Genomic DNA, 27,646 nt, shown 5'->3' on the forward strand with positions numbered 1-27,646 from the left:
TTTGATTGGGATTGCATTGAATCTGTAGATGAGTTTGGGTAGAATTGACATCTTAATGACATTTAGCCTTCCTATCCATGAACATGGAATATTTTTCCATCTTTTAAGGTCTCCTTCTATTTCTTTTAGTAGAGTTATGTAGTTTTGTTTGTATAGGTCTTTTACATCTTTGGTTAAGTTGATTCCTAGGTACTTGATTTTTTTAGTTGCTATTGAAAATGGTATCTTTTTCTTGAGTGTCTCTTCCCCAGTGTGTTTTATGCTTTTTTTTTTTTTTTAATCAGGACATACCCCATTTGGTCATTATGTCCCTTAGCGTCTTTTAACGTGGAATAGTCCTCTCTTTGTTTTCATCATGCTCACTTTTTTGGGGGTGGGGTGGGGTGGAGGGATGGCATTTGTTTATTTATTTGTAAATCTTCTTATTGTGAATTTCATTCAAACTTACAGGACAGTTCAAAAATAATAAGTCACTTACAGAGAACTCAATACCCATATCCCCCCTGATACCCAGATCTACCAATTTAACATTTTGCCATATTTGCCATGCCATTCTATCTATTTATCTGTCAGTCCATCTGTCTGTCCATCTTTCTATCTGTTTGTGAATCCATTTTCTAAACACTTGTGGGTAGGGTTGTATACATCATGCTCCTTGAATACATAATACTGCAATGTGCATTCCTGTGAACGAGGATAATAATTCACTTATGTAATCACCTTAAGTGCAGTTATCAAGTTCAAGAAATTTAACATTGATACAAAGCTTACAGTCTGTATTCTGTTTTTTTCATATGTTCCAATAATGTCCTTTTGAGCCTTTTCTCCTCCCTTGATAGATCCATCCAGGATCATGTAATTGTGTTTGGTTGTCTTTGTCTCTTTCATTGCTTTCTTTTTTTAAATTGTGGGAATGTAAATACAACATAAACTTTCCCATCTCAACAACATGTAAGCATATCATTCAGTGGGATTAATCACATTCAAAATGTTGTGGTACCCTCACCACCTTCCATTCCTAATACTTTCCCCTTTCTCCAAACAGAAACCCTACACCCATTATGCATTAATGCTCTGTTACTGCTACCTCCATTCCTGGCAACCTGTACTCATTTTCTGTCTCTGAGCATGCATATTCTCCAATATTTTCTTTGTAGTTACCGTGGGGTTTAAAATTAACATCCTAAATCTATAATGATCTCATTTTCTTAGATTATCAATTTAACTTCAATGGTATCTACAAACTATGTTCCTATACCTCCAGCCTTTATGTAGTTCTTGTCACAGATTGCATGTTTATACATTGTGGGTCCAAGACAACAGATTTATCACTATATTTTATATATTTGCCTTTTAAATCCTATAGGAAATAAAAAGAGGAGTTATAAACCAAAAATACAATAGTACTGGCATTTATATTAACACATGTTGTTACCCTTACTGGAGATCTTTATTTCTTCATGTGACTTTGATCTGTTGCCTAATGTCCTTTCCATTCAATCTCCAGAACTCTCTTAAGCATTTCTTGTGGGGTTGGTCTAGTGGTGGCAAACTCCCTCAGCTTCTGTTTACCTGGGAATCTCTTAATCTCACCATCATTTTTGAAAGGTAATTTTGCCTGATAAAGAATTCTTTGTTGGTAATTTTTTGCTTTCAGTGCTTTAAATATGTCATCCCACTGCCTTCATGCCTCTGTGGTTTCCAGTGAAAAATTGGCACTTAATCTTTTTTTTTTTTTTACCTTTAATTTGTATTTAATTTATGATGAATTTATTCCCGAGCCATAAGTTTTTGTTTCTTCAGTTTCTCCTGGGATATCTTTTTCTTCTGTGCAACCTCCTCTTCTGGTTTAGGAATGATTTGTTCTTTCTCAGGAAGGATCATCTCATTGTGGCAGGGAGAACTCATGTATGGCTTAATTCGACCATGAGCTCTGTAAGAACGGCGGCGCATCTTGGGGGCTTGGTTCACCTGGATGTGCTCAGTGACCAGAGAATCTCCATCTAAACCCTGAAGTTCAGCATTACTTTCTGCATTTTTAAGCATGTGCAACAAAAATTCAGCACTCTTTTTAGGCCATCAACTCTGCATCCAGCCCCACTGTTTGGCCTGGGCACACCTACCAACACCACCGTTGTAACGACGGAATGGCACACACTGCTTCTGTAAAGTGACATCTTTCAGGTACTTGGTGGCTTTTCGAATATGCATACCCTTGATGGCCTGAGCAGTTTCTCGGGTGTTCTTAAAGTGAACATTAAGATTTGAACCTCTTGATTTGCATGATTTTGTGGGGTTTTCAGGGTGAAGTGAATAGCGAACTGTTTTCAGAGATCACCTTGGGCCACTTACGGGAAGAGGAAGATGGCACTTAATCTTATTGAGCCTCCCTTGTAAGTGAATCTTATTGAGCCTCCCTTGTAAGTGACACATTGCTTCTCTCTGTGGCTTTCTGAATTCTCTTTATTTTTGGCATTTGACAATTTGATTATAATGTGTCATGGTGTGGGTCTGTTAGGTTTATCCTGTTTGGAGTTTGTTGAGTCTCTTGGATACGTATATTCTGTCTTGCATTAATTGTGGGAAGTTTTCATCCATTATTTCTTTGACCATTCTCTCTGCCTCCTTTTCTCTTTTCCTTCTTGGATTCCCACAATGTGTACATTGGTACCTCGATGGTGTCCCACAGATGTCTCAGTCTCTGTTCGCTTCATTCTTTTTTCCTTCTGCTCCTCAAACTAGATGATTTCAATGAACTTATCTTCAAGTTCAGTTTTTCTTCTTCCAGCTCCAATTTGCTGTTGAACCCCTCTGTGGAATTTCTAATTTTTGTAACTGTGTTCTTCAACTCTGGTTCCTTTTCATTATTTCCATCTGTTTTAGTTTTCTGGCTGTCAAAGCAAATACCATGCAGTGGGTTGGCTTAAACAATGGAACTATAGTGGCTCACAGTTTTGAGGGTAGGAGAAGTCCAAAATTGAATCATCAGCAAGGCAATGCTTTCTGTTACTGTGGTCTTCAGCTCTGTTGGTTCCTTTTCATAACTTCCATCTTTCTATTGCTGGTCTCTTTGTGTTTATCTCTTGTTTTCCTAATTTCCTTTAGTTCTTTGTCCATGTTTTCCTTTAGCTCTTTGAACATATTTAGGATTTTTTTTAGTCTTTGTCTCGTATGTCCCAGGTCTGGTCCTCCTCATTGAAGGTTTCTAATGCTTTTATCTTTTCCTTTACCTGGGCCATTGCTTCCTGTTTCTTTTATGTTTTTTAATCTTTTGTAAACCTGACATTTGGTATTTTAATGTGTTATGGCTGAAATTTAGACTCAGAGCCTGTTCCTTAAGCTTGTACTCAGCTAGTATTATGACAGAGCTACCAAAAAAAAAAAAAAAAAAAAAAAAAAAGGAAGAAACAAAGGGAAGGAAATGCTTTTCCAAGTCTTTACAGATTGACTTGTGTGAATGCTTTACTTTAGAGTTTATCCATGTAGTGAGTATGTGCATGTGCATGGGGCCTCAGGAATTTCCCCATTTATGCAGCTAGGAATGTTCCTTTTATCTAGCAATCCACTGTTTGTCCTATGGCCAGTAATCCCTTTCTCCTGGCAACACAACTTAACTGTTTTCCCACAGCAGTCTGAAGGAGAACTATGTGAGCTGCCTTCTAAATGCAGGGAAAGTTTTGGTGTGGTGAGCCTGTGACGAGTATCCTGATTCAGTCCCCCAGGCTGCCACTGTCAGATTGGACCAGACATACATGTTTCCAGTATGTGCATGAGGGTTACTGTGCTCCCTCCAGCACTGAGACCAGGGGCCCACACTGGGAACACTTAGCCAGAAAGGGGATGGAGGAGGGGCCAGCCAGGGACCTGCGAGATCCTACTGATTTTAAGGTGCCTTTTTCTTGATTTGGCAGTCACCCCATTACTACAGTCCTTTAAGTGTTGCCCTATTACTGCAGTCCTTTAAGTGTTTTCAGGAACTTTGAAAAAGATGTTTCTGCCTTTTTTTGCTGGTTGCTCAAAGCTTCTGTGGGGGGTTGGGTGGGGGGTGGGATAAAGCCTGGAAGGTTCTAATACCATCCTCTTGATGATGCTGACGTTTTGAAGAGATTAGTGTGTTGTCTTGTAGAATGTTGCTCAGGAAATGTTCTGCCACCCCAGGCCCCAAAGAGAGTGGAGCACATTCCCAGGGAATTGGGGAGAGCCTGGCTGCCACCCCACTGTTCTGAGGGGGTTGAGTGTGGGCCCCGGAGATGGAAGGGAATCCGGGTGCTGCCCTGATGTTTGAGGAAGGTGGGGCCGAGAAGGTGGTCTCCCCAATGTGTGGATATGTTGGAGAACTCACCCCAGCGATTGGAGAGGAAAGGGCTGCCAAAAAGGTCCTTAGGAATTGTTAGACTCCCGCTCTCTCAAGCCCCAAGGATGCAACGTCGTTCTGTAAATGACTCTCAGACTTTGAAATCTAATGGAGTTTGTCCTGCAGGTTTTAGGAACTGTTTTGGTCCTGTGAACCCTGTTTTCCTTTCAGTTTCTCCTTATGACAATGAGAATGTTTATCCTATGAATGTTCCTCCTTTGTATATTGGAAGCACATAACTTGTTCTAAATTTACAGTTCCACAGTCAGAGGGGAATTTTGCTTTTGGGCAGACCACACCTCTAACTGATTTAATGGGATCTTGTACTTAACTATTGTTACTGAAATGATTTAAGTTTTTGTGATATTGTGATGGGTTGAATGTATTTTGTATATGGAAAGATCATGTTTTTCTGGGGTCCAGGGGGTGGAATGTACCAGTTTGCATATATTATGTCCCCCAGGAAAAGCCATGTTCTTTGATGCAGTCTTGTGGGGGCAGACATATTAGTGGGGATTAAGTTTAAATGTTTGGATTAGGGTGTTTCTGTGGCGATGCACCCCACCCAACTTTGGGTGATGACTCTGATTGCATAATTTCCGTGGAGGTGTTACCCCGCCCATTCGGGGTGAAGTCTAAATTAAATCACTGGAGCCATATAAATGAGCTGACAAACAGAAGGAACTCAGTGCAGCTGTGAGTGACATTTTGAAGTGCAGCTGAGAGTGACATTTTGAAGAGGGGCTACAGCCAAGAGGGACACTTGGAAGAAAGCACAGGAGCTACAGATGAGAGATAGTTTGAAGACAGCTGTTGAAAGCAGACTCTTGCTCTGGAGAAGCTGAGAGAGGACAAATATCCCAAGAACAACTAAGAGTGACATTTTTGAGGAACTGCAGCCTAGAGAGGAACGTCCTGGGAGAAAACCATTTTGAAACCAGAACTTTGGAGCAGACGCCAGCCACGTACCTTCCCAGCTAACAGGTTTTCCGGACGCTGTTGGCCATCCTCCAGTGAAGGTACCTGATTGCTGATGTGTTACCTTGGACACTTTATGGCCTTAAGACTGTAACTGTGTAACCAAATAAACCCCCTTTTATAAAAGCCAATCCGTCTCTGATGTTTTGCATGCCAGCAGCATTAAGAAACTAGAGCACTTTGTTATTTATTTCCTCATTTGTCTATAAGCTATTCTTTTATCCCTATGTTTTCTGTAAGTGAGAATTTAGGTCCAAAGTCCTGATTAATTCTGGTTAAACACCTTTGACAAGACGACTCATAGATGATGGCTGTGTACCTGGTATTATAGCACCTCAGGAGGCACAGAATGCTGGTTGTTTCTCTCTTACTGTTGCTAAAGTTGATAACTTGGTTAAGTTGCTAGCAGTCACCATTGTAAACATATGTTTTTTTGCTGTGCAATTAGCATGTAATCCATGGGGGTGATACTCTGGCACTATGAGAATATGTATTTTCTCTGCATCCTTGCTTGAATTGCTTATTTCATTGAGGGGGGGGTGGATTGTACATGGTGATTCCCCCTACTCCTGTCAGTTAATAGCTAATTTGTGTGTGTGTGTGTGTGTGTGTGTGTAAAGAAGAGTTTTCCCTTATCATTGGGAAAATGAACTATGTTCCACCCAAAAGTGGTAGTATAATATTCTTAACTGAAAATGCAGGAAATGGTAGTATATTAGTTATCGCCAATGATTGCAAATGTTAGTTGTTTTCTCATTTTTCAGTTTAAGACTTTGGCTTTTTGAAAAATTGAATGGTAAAATTAATTACAGTCCTTATTTTTGATGTTCATTTCATCTTAAATTCTGGCAGTTGGATTGCCTTCAAAGTGGCTTGTACGTCTTTTTGACCTTCACCCTCCTCCATTAGTTTCTGATTGCTTCCTTGCTTTTTGGCACAAGATGGATCAGATTCACCTTACTTTCCCTACCCTAAATCTAAAATAAATCCTGTCTTCAAGGAGCCCTGGTTTCTGGTAGGAGTGTCGTTAAAATCTAGATCTGGGAGCTAGGTATGATCGTTGCTACTGGAGTGTCCTTGTTGCTAGGAAAAAGTGTAGTGACATCTTCAAGGAATTTGTGGATGGCTCTTAGAGGACAAAAAATAGCTAAAGACTATTTTTCAAAGCAGTACAATAAATGGGTGAGATATAATATAAAGATAGACCCTAGAAGGCCTGTTAAAGGAGGTGAGTTAAGAACTGAATTTTGAGTAAATAAAAAAGTGTATTAGGGTGAAGGGGAAGGATGTGTTTATGGAACTAAGAGCAAGTTGAGGCATGTGTGTTGTAGCAAGCAGATTAGCTTTATTTTAGTGAAATGAAATGGTTAGTAGGGATAGAGACCTTGCTGTTCCATTGAGTTGATTTTTTTTCAAAATGTTAAATATCTCCTTTGGTTTTTCATTATAAAAAGCAGTAAATAATCTTTGCAGAAATTTAAAACAGAGATGTATGAAGTGAAAACTCTTATCTTAAGCCTAACATCCCAATGTAATAAGTTTATTATCCTTTCTAGACTTTTTTTATATCTTATACAGAGGTTAAGAGCATGGATATGTTTCAAGAGTGGCTTCATTCAAAACCAGGTGTTGCCACTAACTAGTTTTCTGTTTCTAGACATGTAAATTAAACTTTCTGTGTCTCAGTTTTCTCATCTGTAAAACGGGATAATGATAACAGTACCTACCTCTTGAGGTTGTTGTGAGAATCAAGAAAGTTAATACATGACAGGTGCCTAAATCAGAGCTTGATATAGAGTAAACACTAACAGGTTAGCTGTTTTTTTTTTTTTTTAAAAAAAACCAAAATGGGATCTTTGCTCTCTACTACGATATATAGCTATACAGGTTTTTTAAACTTAACTTTTTTGAAACCTAAAACCTACTTGTAGACATCTTTTTTATACCCATATATAAGACTCATTCCATTACTCTCTTTCTCTCTCTATTATTTTTATTACAGGAGTTGTGGGTTTATAGAAAAATCATGCACGAAATACAGGGTTGCCATATATCACCAATTATTAACACTTTGTTTTGGTGTGGTACATTTGTTACAATTGATAAAAGCACATTTTTATGATTGTACTATTAACTATAATCCATGGTTTAATTTAGGATTCACTGTGTTGTGCAGTACCATGGATTTTTTAAAAAAATTTTATTCTAGTAACATATATACAACCCCAAATTTATGCTTTTAACCACATTCAAATACATAATTCAGTGCTGTTAATTACATTCACAATGTTGTGCTACCATCACCACTGTCCATTACCAAAACTTTTCCACAGTCCAAAATAGAAACTCAGTACATATTAAGTTGCAGCTACCTATTACTTATCCTTACCCCATTCCCTGGTAACCTTTTTTCCTAGATTTTGATTCTATGAGCTTGCTTATTTTAATTATTTCATATCAGTGAGGTTATTCAATATTTATCCTTTTGTGTCTAGCTTAAAGGTTCATCCATGTTGCTGCATGGACCAGAACTTCATTCCTTTTTAATGCTGAATAATATTCCATTGTATGTATATGTTACATTTTGTTTATCCATTCATCAGTTGATGGACAACTTCAGTTGCTTCCATCTTTTGGCGATTATGAATAATGCTCCTACGAACATCTGTGTGCAAATATCTGTTTGAGTCCATGCTTTCAGTTCTTTTGGGTATATACCTAGAAGCGGGATTGCTGGGTCCCTTCGTAATAGAATAATTAGCTTTCTGAGGAACTGCCAAACTGTCTTCTACAGCGGCTGCACCATTTTACATTCTCACCAGCAATGAATGGGTGCTACTGTTTGTTCACATCCTCTCCCAAGCTTGTAGTTTTTGGGTTTTTTTAAAATAGTGGCCATTCTGTTGGGTGTACAATGATAACTCATTGTGGTTTTCATTTGCGTTTCAAATGCTAATGCTATTGAGCATTTTTTTCATGTGCTTTTTGGCCATTTGTACATCTTATTTGGAGAAATATCTTTTCAAGTCTTTTGCCCATTTTTAGATTGGGTTGTTTGTCTTTGTTGTTGAGTTGAAAGATTTCTTTATATATTGTAGGTATTAAACCCTTATTGGCTCTGTGGTTTCCAAATACTTTCTTCCATTGTAGGTTGTTGTTTTACTTTAATGATAAAGTCCTTTGATGCACAAAGGTTTTTTATTTTGATGAGGTCCCATTTATGTTTTTTTTTTTTTGTTGTTGTTGTTGTTGTTGCTTGTGCTTTGGGTGTAAAGTCGAAGAAACCATTGCCTAACACTAGGTCCTGAAGATGCTTCCCTGTGTTTTCTTCTAGAAGTTTTATAGTTCTGGCTCTTGTATTTAGATTGTTGAGCCATTTTGAGTTGATTTTTGTATTTTTGAGATAATGGTCCACCTTCTTTCTTCTGCAATTTTAGATCCGGTTTTCCCATCCCCATTTGTTGGAGAGACTATTCTTTCGCAATTGAGTGGTCTTTTCTCCCTTGTGAAGAATCAGTTGGCCATAAACGTGAGGTTTGATTTCTGAACTCTCAGTTCATTTCCATTTGTCTATATGTTTGTCTTTGTGTCAGTACCATGCTTTTTGATTACTGTGGCTTTCTCATAAGTTTTAAGATAGGAAATACAGTCCTCTAGCTTTTGTTTTTCTTTTTTTAATATGGTGTTCCAGTTTGCTAGAGCTGTCATTATACAAAATACCAGAAATGGATTGGCTTTTATAAAGGGGATTTATTAGGTTACAAATTTATAGTTCTAAGGCCATAAAAGTGTCCAAACTAAGGCATCAACAAGAGGATACCTTCACTGAAGGAAGGCCAGTGGCATCCAGAACACCTCTGTTGGCTGGGAAGGCATGTGACTGGCATCTGCTGGTCTTTTGCTTCTGGGTTGCATTTCAAATTGGCTTTCTCCAAAATGTCTCTGGCTTTCTGTCTCTCTTAGCTTCTCTCAGCTCTCTGCTTGGTTCTCCTGGGTCATTTCTCTCTAAATATTGGAGTCCTCTCTTAGCTTCTTTGGGGCAAATTCTGGGCTTTGTCTCTTAGCTTAGCATCTCCAGACCTCCTTCTGCCTGCTTCTCCAAGCGTCAGCGTCTGTGTTGGCTCTTGACCTCTCTTAACTACTCCAGTGAACTAATCGAGACCACCCTGAATGGGCGGGGCCACACCTCCATGGAAATAATATAATCAGAGTTCTCACCCACAGCTGAGTGGACCATACCTCCATGGAAACACTCAATCAAAAGTTTCCATGCTAATCAAGAGACTAATAAGTCTGCCCCCACATGATTGCTTTAAAGAACATGGCTTTTCTGAGGGACATAATATATTCAAACCAGCTCAGATGGCAAAGTTGATGTTTGGCTTTTCCATTTCTGCGAAGATTGTTGGAATTTTGATTGGGATTTCATTGAATCTGTAAATCCCTTTGGGTAGAATTGACATCTTAAAAATATTTAGTCTTCCAGTCAATCAACACAGAATGTCCTTGTTTTTATTTAGGTGTTCTTTGATTTCTTTTAGCAATGTTTTGTAGTTTTCTGTGTACAAGTCCTTTATTTCTTTGGTTAGATGTTTTCCTACATGTTTGATCCTTTCAGTTGTTATTGTAAGTGGAATTTTTTTTTCTTAATAACTTTTTCTGATTGTTCATTATTGAGTTATAGAAACATGACTGATTTTTGCATGTTGATCTTGTATCCTGCCTGTTCTAGTTTGCTAATGCTGCAGAATGCAAAACACCAGAGATGGATAGGCTTTTATAAAACGGGGGTTTATTTCACTACACAGTTACAGTCTTAAGGCCACAAAGCATCCAAGGTAACACCTCAGCAATTGGGTACTTTCACCGGAGGATGGCCAATGGAGTCCGGAAAACCTCTGCTAGCTAGGAAGGCAGCTGGCGTCTGCTCCAAAGCTCTGGCCTCAAAACGGCTTTCTCCCAGGACGTTCCTTTCTAGCAAGCTTGCTTCTCTTCAAAACATCACTCCCAGCTGCACTCCCTTTTCTCCCCCCGAGTCAGCTCATTTATATAGCTCCACCGATAAAGGCGCACTCTGAATGGGTGGGGCCACGCCTCCATGGGAACATCGCATCAGAATCATTGCCCACAGCTGGGTGGGGCACACTCCAAGCAAATCCAACCAGCACCAAAATGCCTGCCCCACACAAGACCACAAAGATAATGGCATTTGGGGGACACAATACACTCAAACCGGCACACTGCCACTTTGCTGAACTTGTTTATTAGTAGCTTTGTTGTAGATTTTCAGGAATTTCTATATATAGGATCATGTCATCTGCAAATAGTGAAAGATTTACTTCCTCCTTTCCCATAATGTTGCCTTTTATTTCTTTTTCTTGCCTAACTTCTCTGGCTAGAACTTCCAATGCGGTGTTGAATAACAGTGATAGCAGCAGGCATCGTCATCTTCTTGTTCCAGATCTTAGAGGGAAACCTTTCAGTCTTTCACCATTATGATGTTAGCTGTGGGTTTTTCATAAGTGCCCTGTATCATGTTGAGGAAATTTCCTTGTATTCCTAGTTTTCTAAGTTTGTTTATAAAGAAGCTATGCTGGATTTTGTCAAATGCCTTTTCTGGATCGAGATGTGGTTTGTTTTTTTTTTCCCTTCATTCTTTTAATGTGATGTATTACATTGAGTTTCTTATGTTGAACCACCCTTGCATACCTGGGATAAATACCATTTGATCATGGTGTATTATTCTTTTTTATTTCTCTCATAATTGAGATTTTATTAGTTGAAGATCAGCACACAGACATTATGAACAATTTGTACTCAATTCTTTTTTTTTTAAATTAAATTCAGTTTTATTGAGATATATTCACATACCATACAGTCATCCATGGTTCATAGTACCATCATATAGTTGTGCATTCATCACCCCAATCTATTTTTGAACATTTTGTTTACACCAGAAAGAATGAGAATAGGAATAAAAAACAAAAGAAAAAGGAATACCCAAATCATCCCCTCATCCCACCCTATTTTTTCATTTATTTTTGTCCCCATTTTTCTACTCATCTATCCATAAAGGGATAAAGGGAGTGTGATCCACAGGGTTTTCACAATCACACTGTCATCCCTTGTAAGCTTCATTGTTACACAATTGTCTTCAAGAGCCAAGGCTACTGGGTTGGAGTTTGATAGTTTCAGGTATTTACTTCTAGCTATTCCAATACATTAAAACCTACCAAATGTTATCTGTATAGTGCGTAAGAATGCCCATCAGAGTGACTCTCAACTCCATTTGAAATCTCTCAGTTAGTGAAACTTTATATTTTTTCATTTTGCATCCCCATTTTGGTCTAGAAGATGTTCTCAATCCCATGATGTCGGGTCCAGATTCATCCCCTGGAGTCATATCCTGTGTTGCCGGGGAAATTTACACCCCTGGGAGTCAGATCCCATGTAGGGGGGAGGACATGAGTTCACCTACCAAGGTGGCTTAGGTAGAGAGCTAGGGCCACATCTGAGCAACAAAGAGGCACTCAGGGGGAGACTCTTAGGCACAATTATAAGCAGGTTTAGCCTCTCCTTTCCAGTAACGTGTACTCAATTCTTAATGTATGTACCGAAAATCTGAAAAGCTGTGGGTAGTTGTAATTCTTTTCTAAAGTGACTTTCCAGCTTTAAATTTGGAGACAAGTCTTCTTTAAGAGGATATCAAGCTGTTACATCGTAAGTCCCACTAATTCACAATTTAATATCTGTGCTGCTTTGAAACTGTTATGTACCCCAGAAAAGCCATGTCCTTTTAATCCAATCTTGTGGGGGCAGACCCATTGTTGGGTGGGACCTTTTGATTAGGTTGTTTCCATGGAGATTTAACCCAGCCCATTCAAGGTGTGTCTTAATTCCCTTGCTGGAGTTCTCTGTGAGAGGATAAAAGACAGATGAAACAGAGAGCGCTCAGAGATGCTTAGAAGGAAAATGCCCTGGGAGAAGCAAGAAGGACCCAGACAAGCTGAGACAGGAATGCCCAGAGATGTGTGGAGACAGCCATTGAGACCAGAAGCTGAGAGAGAAGGATCAGCAGACATTGCCATGTGCCTTCCCATATGTGATAGAGGAACCCCGGATGCCATCAGCCTTTCTCTAGAGAAGGTATCATCCTGGGACATTTTTCATGACCTTAGAATTGTAAATTTGTAGCCTAATAAATCTCCATTAAAAAAACCAACCTATTTCTGGTATATTGCATTCTGGCAGCTTTCACAAACTGAAACAATATCATACACCCCACATACTCACACTCACATTTCCAATCTTTCGCAGCATATGACAAAGTTATTACAAAAACTGTACAACCACAGTAAAGGGTGTTACAGAGTGCACACAGTTCTGACAAGGTGAGCCAAGATCAGGGAGCGGTTTTAAGAAACAATTCTACTTAAAAGCAAGGGAATAGAAGTGATTTAAAATGTTCAATACATACTAAATGCGTGACTGTGACTCCAAATAGTCATTTAGCATTCGTTGTGTTATAGGGTATAAAAACTGCCATGCCCCCCAACCCCTCCTGCCCCCCATGGGATGTGAGTTGACATCCAAGACAATCGAAGTTTCTTATAATTCAATATCCCACTATTTTTTAGTTGTACCAAAAGATAAACAACCAGCAAATGATTTCCTCTCTGAAAAAAAAAGTCTTTCCGTTTAAAAATGGGATGAGGTGGGATTTCAAACTCCTTCTTAAAAATGTTTCTTCTAGAGCTATTAAAAAACTTACATTTAGAAAATAGTTGATAAAAATATTCCTCTGGATTTTACAAGAAGTGAGAAACAGGGACCACTGAAAAGACATGGTATGTGTTATTAGTGAGACTTGGCTTCTTTCTCTCCTGCTTCATCAGAGGCTGGACTTTCCTCGTTTTCAGTTTCTCCACTGTCTGAAGGTAAATCTTTAGTTTCTTGGTTAGCTACTTAAGCTTGTTTTCCCTTTGCTCCCCTTTTCCCTTTTGGTTGCACTTATTTTGTCTGAAGATTTATCCTTTCCTGCTGCCTGTTTTGGCTTGGTTTCGTCTTTAGCAGGAGTAGGTTTAGCTGACAGCCTCGCCGACCTTCCTCGTGGGCATCTTGGTGGCAGAGTGGGTGCCTGCCGGGTGCTGTGGGCCGCAGAGTGCCAAGAGCCTTCGTGAAGGTGGCTGCTGGTTGCTGCTGCTCCTCCTGCTGCCTGAGCTGCTGGGTCCCCTGGGGGTATAATTCTTTTAATGTGCTCTTGAATTTGGTTTGCTAGTATTTGGTTGAGGTTTTTTGCGTCTATATTCATGAGGGATACTCGTCTGTAGTTTTCTTTTAGTATCTTTATCTGGTATTTGATATGAGGGTGATATTGATCTTGTAGAATGAATTAAGGAGTGTTCTCTCCTCGTCAGTATTTTGGAATTTTTTGAGCAGAATTGGTGTTAATTCTTGGTATGTTTGGTAAAATTCCCGTGAAGCCTCCTGGTTCTGGGCTTTTGTTTGTTGAGAGGTTTTTGATTACTGATTCAATCTGTTTACTAGCTAATGGTTTGTTGAGGTCTTCTGTTTCTTCTTGAGTCAGTCTAGGTAGTTTGTGCATTTCTAGGAATTTGACCATTTCATCTAGGTATCTAATTTCTTGCTGTGCAATTGTTCGTGGCATTTTCTCTTTTTAGTTTTTATTTTCTTTTTATTAGAGAAGTTGTGGGTTTATAGAACAGTCATGGTTAAAATATAGGATTCCCAAAACCTCCCTATTATTAACACCTTGCATTGGTTTGGAACATGTGTTATAATTGATGAAAACACATTTTCATAATTGTACTACTAACTGTAGTCCATGGTTTAACTTAGGGTTTACTGTGTAGTATAGTTCCATGGATTTTATTTTATTTTAATTTTAGTCTATTACCATATATGCAACCTAAAATTTTCCCATGTTAAAATGGGAAATGTTTATCTCAGTGTTGTTAATTACGTTCGTAATGTTGTGCTAACATTACCACCATCCATTACCAACATTTCCGTCGTTCCAAATAGGAACCCTGCACATTTTAAGCCTTAACTTCCCTGGCAACCTATATTCTAGATTCTGACCATATGAGTTTGCTTATTCTAATTATTTCATATCAGTGAAATCATAAAATATATGTCTTTTCGTGTCTGGCTTATTTTACTCCACATGATGTCTTCAACGTTCATCCATGTTGTCTCATATACTAGAATTTCATTCCTTTTGAAGGCTGAATAATATTCCACTGTATTTATATGCCTCATTTTATTTACCCGCTCATCAGTTGATGGACATGTGGGTTGCTTCCATCTTTTGGCAATTGTGAATAATGCCACTGTGAACATCGTTGTGCAACATAGTATCCTTTTATAGTCCTTTTAATTTCATTGTGGTCGGTGGTAATAGCCCCTTTCATTTTTGATTTTAGTGATTTGTGTCCTCTGTCTTTTTACTTTGTCAGTCTAAATAAAGATTTGTCAGTTTTATTGATTTTTTTCAAATAACCAACTTTTCATTTTGTTGATTCTCTTTACTGATTTTTAATTCTCCATTTCATTCATCTCTCCTCTAATCTTTGTTATTTCCTTCTTTCTGCTTGCTTTGGGCCTGGTTTGCTCTTTTTCTGGGTCTTCCAGTTTTGAGGTTAGGTTTCTGATTTGAAATCTGTCTTCTTTTTAAATATAAGCACTTAGAGCTATAAATTTCCTTCTCAGCATTGCCTTTGCTGTATCCCATGAGTTTTGGTCTATCTTATTTTCATTTTTATTCACCTCAAGATATTTACTAATTTTGTTTGTGATTTCCTCTTTAACCCATTGGTTGGTTAAAAGCACATTTTTTAATTTCATATACCTGTGTATTTTCCATTTCTCCCTCTGCTTCATATATTTTAGGGCTGTACTGTTAGGTGTATATATATTTAAAATTGTTATGCCTTCCTGTTGAATGGATCCCTTTATCAGTATATAATGATATGTTTTTGTCCTTCGTAACGGTTTTTGACTTAAGGTCTAGCTTATCTGATATTAGTGTAGTCACCCCAGCTTTCTTTTGGTTACTACTTCCATGGTAGTATTTTTTCCCATCCTTTCACTTTCAACCTACTTGTTTCTTTGAGTGTAAGGTGAGTCTCTTGCAGACTTGGATCATGCTTTTTTATCCATTCTGCCAATCTCTGTCTTTTGACTGGAGAGTTTAAGCCATAAACACTTAAATCACTACTGATAATGCATGCATTTGCTCTGCCATTTTCCTATTTAGTCTTTGTAAGTTCTATACCTTTTTTGTTTGTCACTTCTTCCATTAATGCTGACTTTCATATTTATTTGATTTTTTGTCTTGTGTCATATTTAATCCCTTCTCATTTCTATATGAATATATTTTAATATGTTTTCCTTGTGGTTACCATGGGGTTAAAATTTAATTTCCTAAATATAGGAAAGTCATATTTGATTTGGTACCAACCTGACTTCAGTAGTATATGCATACACTGTTCCTGTACTCCTCTGTCCTCTCACCTTTTTTAATATTTCTTACAAATTATATTGCTGCACATTGTATGTCCAGAACAGTAGATTTATCATTACTTTTTCTTTTGCATTTGTTACATTTATTGGAAGCATATTACAATGTTACTGTTGACCGTAGACTCCAGTTTGCTTTCATTATGTTTTTTCCCAAATACCATCCCTTTTTCAACATTCTGCATGGTTTACATTCATTTGTTCTCCCACATATCGTTACATTTTATGTGTTTGCATTTTAACATCTGTAGGAAAAAGAAGTGAAGTTACATGCTAACAAATGCAATGCGATAGTACTGGCATTTGTATTTACCCAAATGGTTACTTTTACCAGAGTTTTATTTCTTTATGCCACTGTGAACCACTCTCTAGTGTCCTTTCCTTTCAATCTGAACACAACTGCCTTTGGCATTGCTTGTAGGGCAGGTCTGGTGGTAATAAACTCCCTTAGCTTTTGTTTATCTGGGAAAGAAATCTTGCCAGATGTAAGATTCTTGGTTTGTAATTGCTTTCCTTTAGCATTTTAAACATTTCAATCTATTGCCTTCTTGCCTCCCTGGTTTCTGATGAGAAATCTGCACTTAGTCTAACTGGGACTCCTTTGTACATACATGTTGCTTTTCTCTTATAGCCTTCAGAACTGTCTCCCTATCCTTTTCATTCAACAGGTTTGCTCAGTGTGTGATTGGGTGTTTTTTCCTTCAAGTTTATCCTTTTGGTTTTCTGTATGCTTCTTAATGTACTTTTTTCACATCTTTTGCTAATTTTGGGAAGTTTTCTGTTATTATTTCTCTGAATATTTCTTCTGACCTTTCTTTCTTTTCCTTCTGGGATTCACATAATGTATGTACTGGATTTGTATGTTTGTTTCCCAGAGGACTCTTAGGCTATTTTCACCTGCTTTTTTTTTTTTTTTTTTTTTTTGTTGGCTGAGCCAACTGAGGCTTTATTTTGGAAAAGACAAAACTGGCTTCTAGTTGGGGACATGAGCAAGAAGGGGTACCCCAGGTCTTCTGTTCCCTATGCCCCCCTGCACAGCTCCTTGTCCCCAGGCTCTGGGACAGCATGGCAGGGGGGTGGCCTGGGAGGAGCTGCAGTGGTAGTTCACTTGGGCCGGACATCAGGCAACTCAGACACCAGCTTTCCATCGCGGGTCTCAATCTTCTTCATGATCATGGCCTTGGTGGAGCTGAAGGAGTAGTTGTTGCTGTACCTGAGAGACCCCCGAAGATGGGGCTCAGTGGACCTGAGTAGTAGCCACTGAAAGTCTTCGTATGAATACTCATGTTCTGCATCCCAGATTCCAGCTGGCTCTCCTTGCCCTCCAGCAGCTTGTGGTAGGTGGCGATCTCAATGTCCAGGGCCAGCTTGACGTTCATCAGCTCCTGCTACTTGTGCAGCTGCCGTGCCATGTCCTGCTTGGCGTGGTGCAGGGTGGCTTCCGGCTGGGCCAACTTGGCATTGGCGTCCTTATTGGCCAGCTCCCCATGCTGCTCGGCATCCACAATGGCAGCCTCCAGGGAAGCCCTCTGGCCCTTCAGGCCCTTGATCTCAGCCTGGAGCCGGCTGATGGTTTGGTTCATCTCAGAGATCTCCGTCTTCATGCCGTGGAGGTCATCCCTGTGCTTCCCGGCCAGTGTTTGCAGCTCCTTGTACTTGATCTGGTACATGCCCGCGGCCCCGGCCCGGCTGCGGTTGGCGATCTCCTCATACTGGGCCTTGACCATCGGCGATGATGCTGTCCAGGTCCAGGGAGTGATTATTGTCCATGGAGAGGACCACGGACGTGTCAGAGATCTGGGCCTGCAGCTCACGGATCTCCGCTTCATATAGCTGCCTGAGGAAGTTAATCTCTTCGGTCAGCCCTCCCAGGCGGGTCTCCAGCTCTACTTTGTTCATGTAAGCTTCATCCACATCCTTCTTGATGAGGACAAATTCATTCTCCATCTCTGTTCGCTTGTTGATCTCATCCTCGTACTCATTCTTGAAGTCTTCCACCAGCCCCTGCATGTTGCCAAGCTCTGCCTCCAGCTTCAGCTTCTACTGGCTCAGCGCCTCGTGCTGCTGCCGAAGGTTGTTGATGTAGCTCTCGAACAAATTGTCCATTTTGCTCCCAGCAGTCTTCTGCTACTGCAGGAGACTACACTTGGTCTCCAGCATCTTGTTCTGCTGCTCCAGGAACCGCACCTTGTTGATGAAGGAAGCAAACTTGTTGTTGAGGGTCTTGATCGGCTCCTTCTGCATCCGAGCAGCCTGGATGTTGGGGTCCACCTCCAGCTTAAGGGGGCTCAGCAGGCTCTGGTTCAACGTGATGGCTGTGATGCCCCCTGCACTCTCTGCCCCTCCATAGCCCTCCATCAGACCCATGCTGGTGCCCAGGTTGCCCTGGAAGCTGCTGCCGCCGCTGCCCACCTGAGAGTAGGAGCTGACGTGGGTGCCAGGCCCACTGGTGTAAGAACGGCTGCTGAAGTTCCGGGGGCCGGAGGAGAACACCCTGTAGGATTTCTGGGTGACCGTGATAGACATGGTGTAGGCTGAGGAAGTGGGCAGGCGGGCCAAACCAGAGATTGGAGAAGTTGCTGAGGATTGCTGCTTCTGGGTTCTATTTTCACCTTTTATAATTCTTTTTTCTTTCTGCTCCTCAGCCTGATTTCAGTTGTTTTGTCTTTGGGTTTGCTGGTTATTTTTTCTTCCAGCTCCAGTCTGCTGTTGACACCCTTTTAGGAATTTTTCTTTCAATTCTCCTTTTTACAGGAGTGTGAATGCCCCTCTACTTCCCAGAAAACACCTTCTGCCTCTCCTGGGTCTTACACTGCAGGTCTTAAAGCATGTAAACCTTTGCCCCAGCTCGTCAGCCTCAATTGTTTCTTACACCTCTTTTGTTCCTTTTGTCTGGATGGCAATTCTGGGAGGGGAGCACACCAGATAGGAGTTTCCCATGTCAGTTCTTCTCAGCCGGAACAATGCCAGGGATCCACAAGGGGAACACTGGTTAGCTCAAAACTGCCCCAGGAGGGGCTGTTGGAGGGTCCAGGAAGGGCACCAGGAGCTTCTTCCATGTTTCCCCAGAGCAGCACTTTCTCAACTTGGCCCCTGCCCAGACACTGCAGCGCTTCAGCTGTCCTCTGCAGCTATGAAGATGTGTACTGTCTTTGTGTCCTCTGCTGCCTTTGTTGGGAGTGGGTTGGAACAATGGCTACCCTCGGAACTGGGCCCCTGGCAATGTGAAGAAGTTTATCAAAAGGAACGATCAGTGATTGATCCACACACACCCTGGATTTAGGGCAAATGGATTTTTATACCCTTTTCTGGCACCAGCAAGCCACACCACAGTTCAGACCCCATTGCTGCCTGACTACGAGAATGGGGGGTTGGCAATGGTAACTGCTGTGCAGAGAGAACACTTCACTGCTATTTACTGTAATTTATTAGCTTCTTCCTCCGCTCTTCCCTGGATGCTGAACGGTGTTGTTCTGGGCTGCAAAGTTCTGAAATAGTTTATTCAGAGAGTTCCTGCCTGTTTAATAGTTCTGGTGGAGGGATTGATTCCTGGAGCTTGCTACTGTGCCATTTTCCCACAAACCTCCCCATTCCATTACTTTTAATGGCTATATAGCTTTCATTTGCATGGTTGAATCAAAATTTATTAAACCCATTGTCCTAGTTTGTTAATGCTGCAGAATGCAAAACACCAGAGATGGACAGGGTTTTATAAAACGGGGGTTTATTTCACTACACAATTACAGTCTTAAGGCCACAAAGCATCCAAGGTAACACCTCAGCAATCAGGTACCTTCACCGGAGGACGGCCAGTGGTGTCCGGAAAACCTCTGTTAGCTAGGAAGGCAGCTGGCATCTGCTCCAAAGCTCCGGCCTCAAAACGGCTTTCTCCCAGGACGTTCCTTTCTAGGAAGCTTGCTTCTCTTCAAAACATCACTCCCAGCTGCACTCTGTTTTTTCCCTCCGAGTCAGCTCATTTATATAGCTCCACCGATCAAGGCCCACCCCAAATGGGCGGGGCCACGCCTCCATGGGAACATCTCATCAGAATCATCTCCCACAGCGGGGTGGGGCACATTCCAAGCAAATCCAACCAGCACCAAAACTTCTGCCCCACACAAGACCACAAAGATAATGGCATTTGGGGGACACAATACACTCAAACCGGCACATTCCACCCCCTGGAACCCAAAATGACGTTATCTTTCCAAATACAAAATACATTCATTTCATCACAATATCACAAAAACTTAAATCATTTCAGTAACAAAAGTTAAGTACAAAATCCCATGAAAATCAATTTAGGCGTGGTCAGTCCCAAGGCACAATTCCCCTCTAGCTGTGGATCTGTGAACCTAGAACAAGTTATGTGCTTCCAATATACAAAGGAGAGACATTCATAGGATGAACATTTCCATTGCCATAAGGAGAAACAGTAAGGAAAACTGGGTTAACAGGAGCAAAACAGTTCCTAAAACCCACAGGACAAAGTTCATTAGATTTCAAAGTCCGAGAGTCATTTACAGAACAATGTTGCATCCTTGGGGCTTGAGAGAGCGGGAGTCTAACCCTTCCTAAGGGCCTTTGTGGCAGCCCTTTTCTCTCCAAATGCTTGGGTGAGTGGTCCAACATTTCCACACATTGGGGAGACCACCTTCTCGGCTCCACCCTCCTAAAACCTCGGGGCAGCTCCAGGATTCCCTTCCATCTCCGGGGCACACGTTCAATCCCTTCAGAACAGTGTGGTGGCAGCCAGGCTCTCCTCAATTCCCTGGAAATGTGCTCCACCCTCTTTGGGACTTGAGGTGGCAAAACTCTTCCAGAGCATCGAGTCGGAAAGCCCGTCCTCGACCTCCAGGGCAAACTCACCCTTTCCATGCATGTGGGCTGCTCCACTCTCCCAGCCCAAGACCTCCTGACTCCAGACCTCAACCTCCATGGCTCTGTCTTTGAAGAGATTTTTCCTTCAATTTTTTCCTTGTCTGTCTCCTCCAGTCCAGACCGGCAGCGGCTCTGTCTGTAAAGATCTCGCAAAAATTCCGTTGGCTTTGCATGAAGCATGCAGGGGTCAAAGCCATCAGACAATAGGACTTTCCACAAATCCTTTCTGGATAATTCCATCTCCAATCCTGGCTTGTACTGAAATGGTGGCTGGGTTCCATGTTTGGTTACATCCTCACGTTGGGCTGTAGCTTCTGGGATTCCACCCCCTGGAAGCTCGTAATTTTCCAAGCCATCAACTTCTGGTTTCTTTGAACCCAAGAGTTCAGTTCTAAGTTTATCTCTCTCTGCTCGCATTTTACTATAAGCTGCAAGGAGAAGCCAGGATACGTCCTCCACACGTAGTCTGGAGATCTCCTCAGCTAAGTATTCCAGGTTGTTGCTTCCAGATTCTTCCTTCCATCTGACACCAGGACTCAATTTTGCCAAATTCTCTGCCACTTTAAAACAAGGATCGCCTTTCTTCCAGTTCACAACAACACATTGATCATCTCTGTTCAAGGCCTCATCAGAAGTATCTTTAGAGTCCATATTTCCACAGTCTCTTTAAAGCAGTTTTGGCCTTTTCTATCAAGCTCCTCACAACTCTTCCAGACACTTCCCCTTATCCATTTAAAAAGCCGTTCCAACATGTTTGGTATTTGCAAACTCAGCAGCAAAAGCACCCCACTCCTGGTACCAAAATCTGTCCTAGTTTGCTAATGCTGCAGAATGCAAAACACCAGAGATGGACAGGGTTTTATAAAACGGGGGTTTATTTCACTACACAATTACAGTCTTAAGGCCACAAAGCATCCAAGGTAACACCTCAGCAATCGGGTACCTTCACCGGAGGACGGCCAGTGGTGTCCGGAAAACCTCTGTTAGCTAGGAAGGCAGCTGGCATCTGCTCCAAAGCTCCGGCCTCAAAACGGCTTTCTCCCAGGACGTTCCTTTCTAGGAAGCTTGCTTCTCTTCAAAACATCACTCCCAGCTGCACTCTGTTTTCTCCCTCCGAGTCAGCTCATTTATATAGCTCCACCGATCAAGGCCCACCCCAAATGGGCGGGGCCATGCCTCCATGGGAATATCTCATCAGAATCATCTCCCACAGCGGGGTGGGGCACATTCCAAGCAGATCCAACCAGCACCAAAACTTCTGCCCCACACAAGACCACAAAGATAATGGCATTTGGGGGACACAATACACTCAAACCAGCACACCCATTTTATATTGATGAATATGTGAATCATTTTAATTTTTCACAATTATAAATAGCGCTGCAGTGAACATTTTATTGCATATATCTTTCCTCATTTGTTAGGTTATATCCTTTAGTTAGATTTCTGGAAGTGAAATTACTGGGTCATAGAATGATTTGTGTGTGTGTGTGTGTGTGTGTATGTTTTTCACGTAAGTATTTATATAGATGTTACATTTTGATACATAGAGCCTTCTCGGTGCTGATTGATCATTTGATACTCTAGCATTGTATGGTATGCTCATTTGCTCATACCCTCATCAACATTAATGATTTTAGATTTGAGATGGTGGACAAGAAAGAGATAATGTAGGTTCTTGAGAGGACAGGATTGGGTGGGTATTCACATGAAAACTACTTAAGTTATGATGGTTTGGAGTAGGCAAGGATTAGGGATTAGTGTGTGGTAGGGAGACTACTTGGGAAACTTTTGCAGTTTGGCAAGTCAGTGAGGCCTAAAATAGAGACATAGTTGTAGGGATTAATTGGCTAAGGCAGGTAAGCAAGGAAATGGCTTTTTCTGACTGTGAAATGAGAATTTAAATATCTTAACCTTGATGGTACTCCTTTCACTCTCCAGTGGTTCTCAATTTTGGAAATTTATTAGAAGAACCTTTGTAGCCCATTCCTGGAGATTCTGATTTAATTTTAGGTGGAGAACCGCTTGGGTATTCCCTCCCCACTTACCGAGTCTCATGAGTAGCCAGGGCTGAGAACCACACTACCCGATACCAGCCCCTAAAACTAGCAGATGTTTGTTGGTTGTAAAGAAAAAGTATGTTCTCTTGGGAAAAACTCAAGTTTTACCTAATAGTTATAATACGTAATCAAAGATACAGTAGTGCATTTGGTGGCATTAAATAGGTGGAAAATAAGCAATGAGACAAAGGGCTCTCAAAGGAGGACTGAATAAGTACATATGGCATGTTAGGCTCAGGGAAAACACTTTATGGAGAAGGTGGCATTTAAAATAGTCCTAGTGGAATAGGTAAGACTTCTGAAGATACAGCTGTGAGGGTCAGATAGCAGATAGACCAGACTGTGCAAAGGGCAAGAGGTTAGGAAATGTGTTCTTTTGGGGAACTCTAAGTCTAGTTTAGTTAGGGCTTCGAGTACAATGTCCAGCTAAGGTGTTAGAGCTTGATTCTTCAGAGAATGAACAATCACTTAAGGTTTTGGATAGTGAAACATCTTATGAATCTGGTCCTAGTCTGTTAATGAATAGGAGGAAGAAAAAGAATGAACTTGGGGTATAGGTATGGAACACTGTTCAGGCTTAGGGAGTTATTAGGAGATATGTGAATATTCTTGACATCATCAATGATTATTTTTTTCCATTTTTTTTATTGTGAACTTTAACGTATATATGTAACAGTGATGACGTCAATGTATGATTTCACAAGTAGTTAGCAAATCTCAAAGAATGTCGTGGGTCACAGTGCCACAACTTCAGCCATTTCCATTATCCATACAGAACGGTGTCATCCCTCTATGTACAGCTCAACAAGCAGTCATATAGATAATTTCAAAAATTGTTATGGGTTACAGTTCCACGATTTTCGTTCTTTCCTTATTATGCAATACAAGGTATATACAGAAAGGTGAAGATGTTCAAGGCACAATTCAGTGAGCAACTATAGAGCAAATCCCAAGGGATTCTATAGGCTTCAGTTCCACCATGTCATTTAGCTCCTTTCAGCCACTATAATACACTTTTATGAGAATGCCTATACTTTCATTTGTCCTTATGTTCTTTTTTTTTTAGTTAAATTCAGCTTTATTGAGATACATTCACATACCATACAGTCATCCGTGGTGTACGATCAACTGTTCATAGTTCCATCATGTTTAAAAGTAAAAAAGAACATCCAAATTATCCCCCCATACCACCCTATTTTTCATTTAGTTTTTATCCCCATTTTTCTACTCATCCATCCATACACTGGATAAAGGGAGTGCGATCCACACTAGTTTTCACAATCACACTGTCACCCCTTGTAAGCTACATTGTTATACAGTTGTCTTCACGAGTCAAGGCTACTGGATTGGAGTTTGATAGTTTCAGGTATTTACTTCTAGCTATTCCAATACATTAAAATCTAAAAAGTGTTATCTATATAGTGCGTAAGAATGTCCACCAGAGTGACCTCTCAACTCCATTTGAAATCTCTCAGCCAGCGAAACTTTATTTCGTTTCATTTTGCATCCCTCTTTGGTCTAGAAGATGTTCTCAATCCCACGATGCTGGGTGTCGATTCATCCCTGAGAGTCATGTCCTGTGTTGCCTGGGAGATTTACACCCCTGGGAGTCAGATCCTACGAAGGTGGGAGGGCCATCAGTTCACCCGCCGAGTTGGCTTAGCTAGAGAGAGAGGGCCACATCTGAGCAACAAAGAAGTACTGTGAGGGGTGGCGGGGCGGACTCTTAGGCACAATTATATGCAGGTTTAGTTTCTTTATAGAAACAGGCTTCGTAAGGGCAAGCCCCAAGAGAGAGTGCTTGGCATACCAAACCTTCAGTCCTCAATGTCCTGAGAACATCAGCAACAATTCAGGTGAGGAAGTCCAACACTTGCATATTTTCTCCCAGCTCCTTAGGGGGCACCTGCATATATGTTTTTATTCTCTGCCCAAATTAATTTGAGATGTGTTGCTATTTCACACTAACCTATACAGACCCAGCAGATCTCACTTCCTATTCAAAGTTACAAATTGTGGTGTTTGGACAAACTGAGTGTAGAAGTTATATCATCAATGATTTTGAAGACCGTGACGTGGGTGCTTCATGGCCTCAACAAGGAAGAGATGTTGGGTGTCCTTACATAAGCGAGTGGTATTTATTATGGATCTTTGGTTCTTTCATTTACTTGATGCTCATATATCTTGAAATACAAGCCTTTAGCTAATTAAACTGTTTTGTGAGACAGTTCCCTGATTTATAAAATGAGAATAATCCTATTAGCCCTCTTATTAAAAAGCTGGGATTTGATGTAAGTTTCATGAACTGAATATAAAGTACTCTGAAATCCTCTAAGGAAAATATAAGGCTTACTTTTCAATGAATGTGCCACGTTTCAAAATGTTCGTTAAGTGCCAGTTTAATAGAATCATAGGTGAGTGAAATAGATTAAGTGACCATAATTGGGAGCTACCATTAATGCTTTTGAGTTTCTTGGAGGCTTGGTGACAGATGTAGCAAAGGCTACTTGTTTTCTATATGTGTAAGTGATAGTGTAATGTCTGTATGAAAATATAGTTGAGACAGAGTTAATCCGTTGAGTTGTAAATTTCGTCAAAATACCAGATGGTCTGAAAAATGTAAAATATATTCTACTTTTCAAGGACTAGTTTGAGGAAGGAGATGTTCTTGGCACACATGGAAAAATGGTTCCCAAATCAATAAGCTTAGTGTTGACTGTATATTATATCCCCCTCCTGGAGATTCTTTAGCTTATGAGAGAGAGGTTCTGAGAAATCTTTCAATAAAGAAACGTGTTTAAGTTTTCTCACGGTGTTTTCTGCATTTATTTGAACCTAGTACTCTTCAACTGGCTAATATCCAGGAGAGGCACTCTGAGGGGCACCAAATTGAGACTCACTATCTTATTCGTTTATGGATGATGGAATGATAAATGTATTATTAGTGGAAGTTGGGGGTACTTAGAGGATCCAGTTATTTTCTTCCAGGATTCATATCACTGGAGAGCCTCTCACCTTGTTCTCACAAAAAGCATTTTAAGAAGGTAGATGGTGGCTTTGACTCTTGGTGGAATTAAATTTTATTTTCAGTTATATGAATGATTCCTTCTCATTGTAAAAAAAAAATTGAATAAGGAGAGAGAATATGGCAGTCTCTTACACTTTTCCAGTCTACTCACTTTGAAGAAACCACTGTTATCAGCCTGAGGTGCATCCTGCCAAACTTGTTTCCATGACTTTACACTGATAGGAATAACTTTTTTTTCCCTTAAGGGAGATCATACTATATGTAGTTCCACAACTTGTGTTTTTTACTAAATTCATTTTAGAGATCTCTCCATGTCAGTCCATCTAGGTTTGCCTTCTATCTTTCAGTGCTTGTGTTTGTATGACGGCATTTCTTAACTCCTTTGATAGGGAGATAATCTTAATGTGCATTCTTTTTTTTTTTTTTCTGTTTTTTGAGGTTCTCTGGGGGGTGAGTCTTAGGCACAGTTTTAAGTAAGCTTAGCCTCTCCTATGCAGTAACAAACTTCATAAATGCAAGGCCTGAGATGGAGGGCTCAGCCTTCAAATTGGTGGTCCCCAATGCTTGTGAGAAGATCAGTAATTCCCCATGTGGGGAGATTTAATATTTCCACATTTTCCCCCAGTCCCTCAAGGGGGCTTTGAAACTACATTTTTATTCTCTGCCCAAATTACTCTAGGTTGTATTGGGACTTCACATTAACCTGTTCAAACCAACCAGATTTCACTCCCTATTCAAAGTTCCATGTAATTACAGTATTCGAATAAACTGACCATACAAGTTAAATTATATAGTGTGCTACAAAAAATGCAGATTTTGTACCTAATAAACATCTCTTCCTTTGGTCTCACACAGAAGTTGAAGTTTTAAAACACTGCCAATATCATCATTTATCTTTTTTTTTTAAATTTATTTTGAAATAAATTCAAAGTTATAGGAACAGTTGCAAAAACAATACTAACCCCATACACAGAATTCCATCATACCCTGACCTCCCCTCCCCCGATAGCCCAGTCCACCAACTTTAACTTGCTGTCACATCGCTATTTCTTTCCCTCCCTTCCTCCCTCCCTCCCTATCTATCAATGTGCATTCTTAAGTTCAGGTAATATTTAGTAAATGGATGAAAGGTTAAAGTTTACAAGAGATTATTCTTAGCTTGGTTTGCTTCATTTAAATATTTGACATATAATGGTCAGGATATTTTAAAGCTATGTTTGTTTTGTAATGAATTTTTTTGTCGTTGCCTGTTTAGATAAACTGAAATCCAAATATCTTCTTTCTGAAGCCAGATTTCAAAATAAGTTTGTTCTTTGCTTCCTGTAAGGTTTACATTACAGATCAAAACTATGGTATGCTTTGGAGATTGTTTTTCCAAATAGGGAACTGATCAAGCACTTTTCATTTGCTTTTATTTTACTTCAAACCTCAAGTATCTATAATAATTTGGATGACTTAAGTATGTTCATAATCTTTTTTTTTTTTTAACATTTTATTTTGGAATAAATTCAAAGTTATAGGAACAGTTGCAAAAACCATACAAACCCCGTAAGCATTCCCTGACCCCCCCATACCCCCGATCCACAAACTTTAACATGTTGTCCCACCACTATTTCTTTCCCTCCCTCCCTCCCTCCCTCTCTATTTATCATCCATCATCTATTGCTCTGTCTTCTGTACATATGAGAGCTAGCTGCACCCATCCTTGAGCAAACACTATAATTCTCATATACAATTCCCATGAACAAGAACATTCTTTTATGTAATCCCATTAAGTGCAGCTAAGAAGTACAAGAGATTCAA

At 40.3% G+C, this 27,646-nt stretch overlaps 1 protein-coding gene and 2 pseudogenes across 2 annotated transcripts in view; 1 reads left to right on the top strand and 2 right to left on the bottom strand.

Moving 5' to 3' along the window:
* The window catches only part of METAP1 (methionyl aminopeptidase 1), a 158,211-nt gene that overhangs the window by 12,768 nt on the left and 117,797 nt on the right, over positions 1-27,646 (top strand). The window lies entirely within an intron of this gene.
* On the bottom strand, positions 1,771-2,316 carry LOC119529677 (annotated as a pseudogene).
* On the bottom strand, positions 16,979-18,431 carry LOC119529675 (annotated as a pseudogene).

This window comes from Choloepus didactylus, chromosome 3, assembly GCF_015220235.1.
Source record: "Choloepus didactylus isolate mChoDid1 chromosome 3, mChoDid1.pri, whole genome shotgun sequence".
NCBI classification, from domain to species: domain Eukaryota; kingdom Metazoa; phylum Chordata; class Mammalia; order Pilosa; family Megalonychidae; genus Choloepus; species Choloepus didactylus.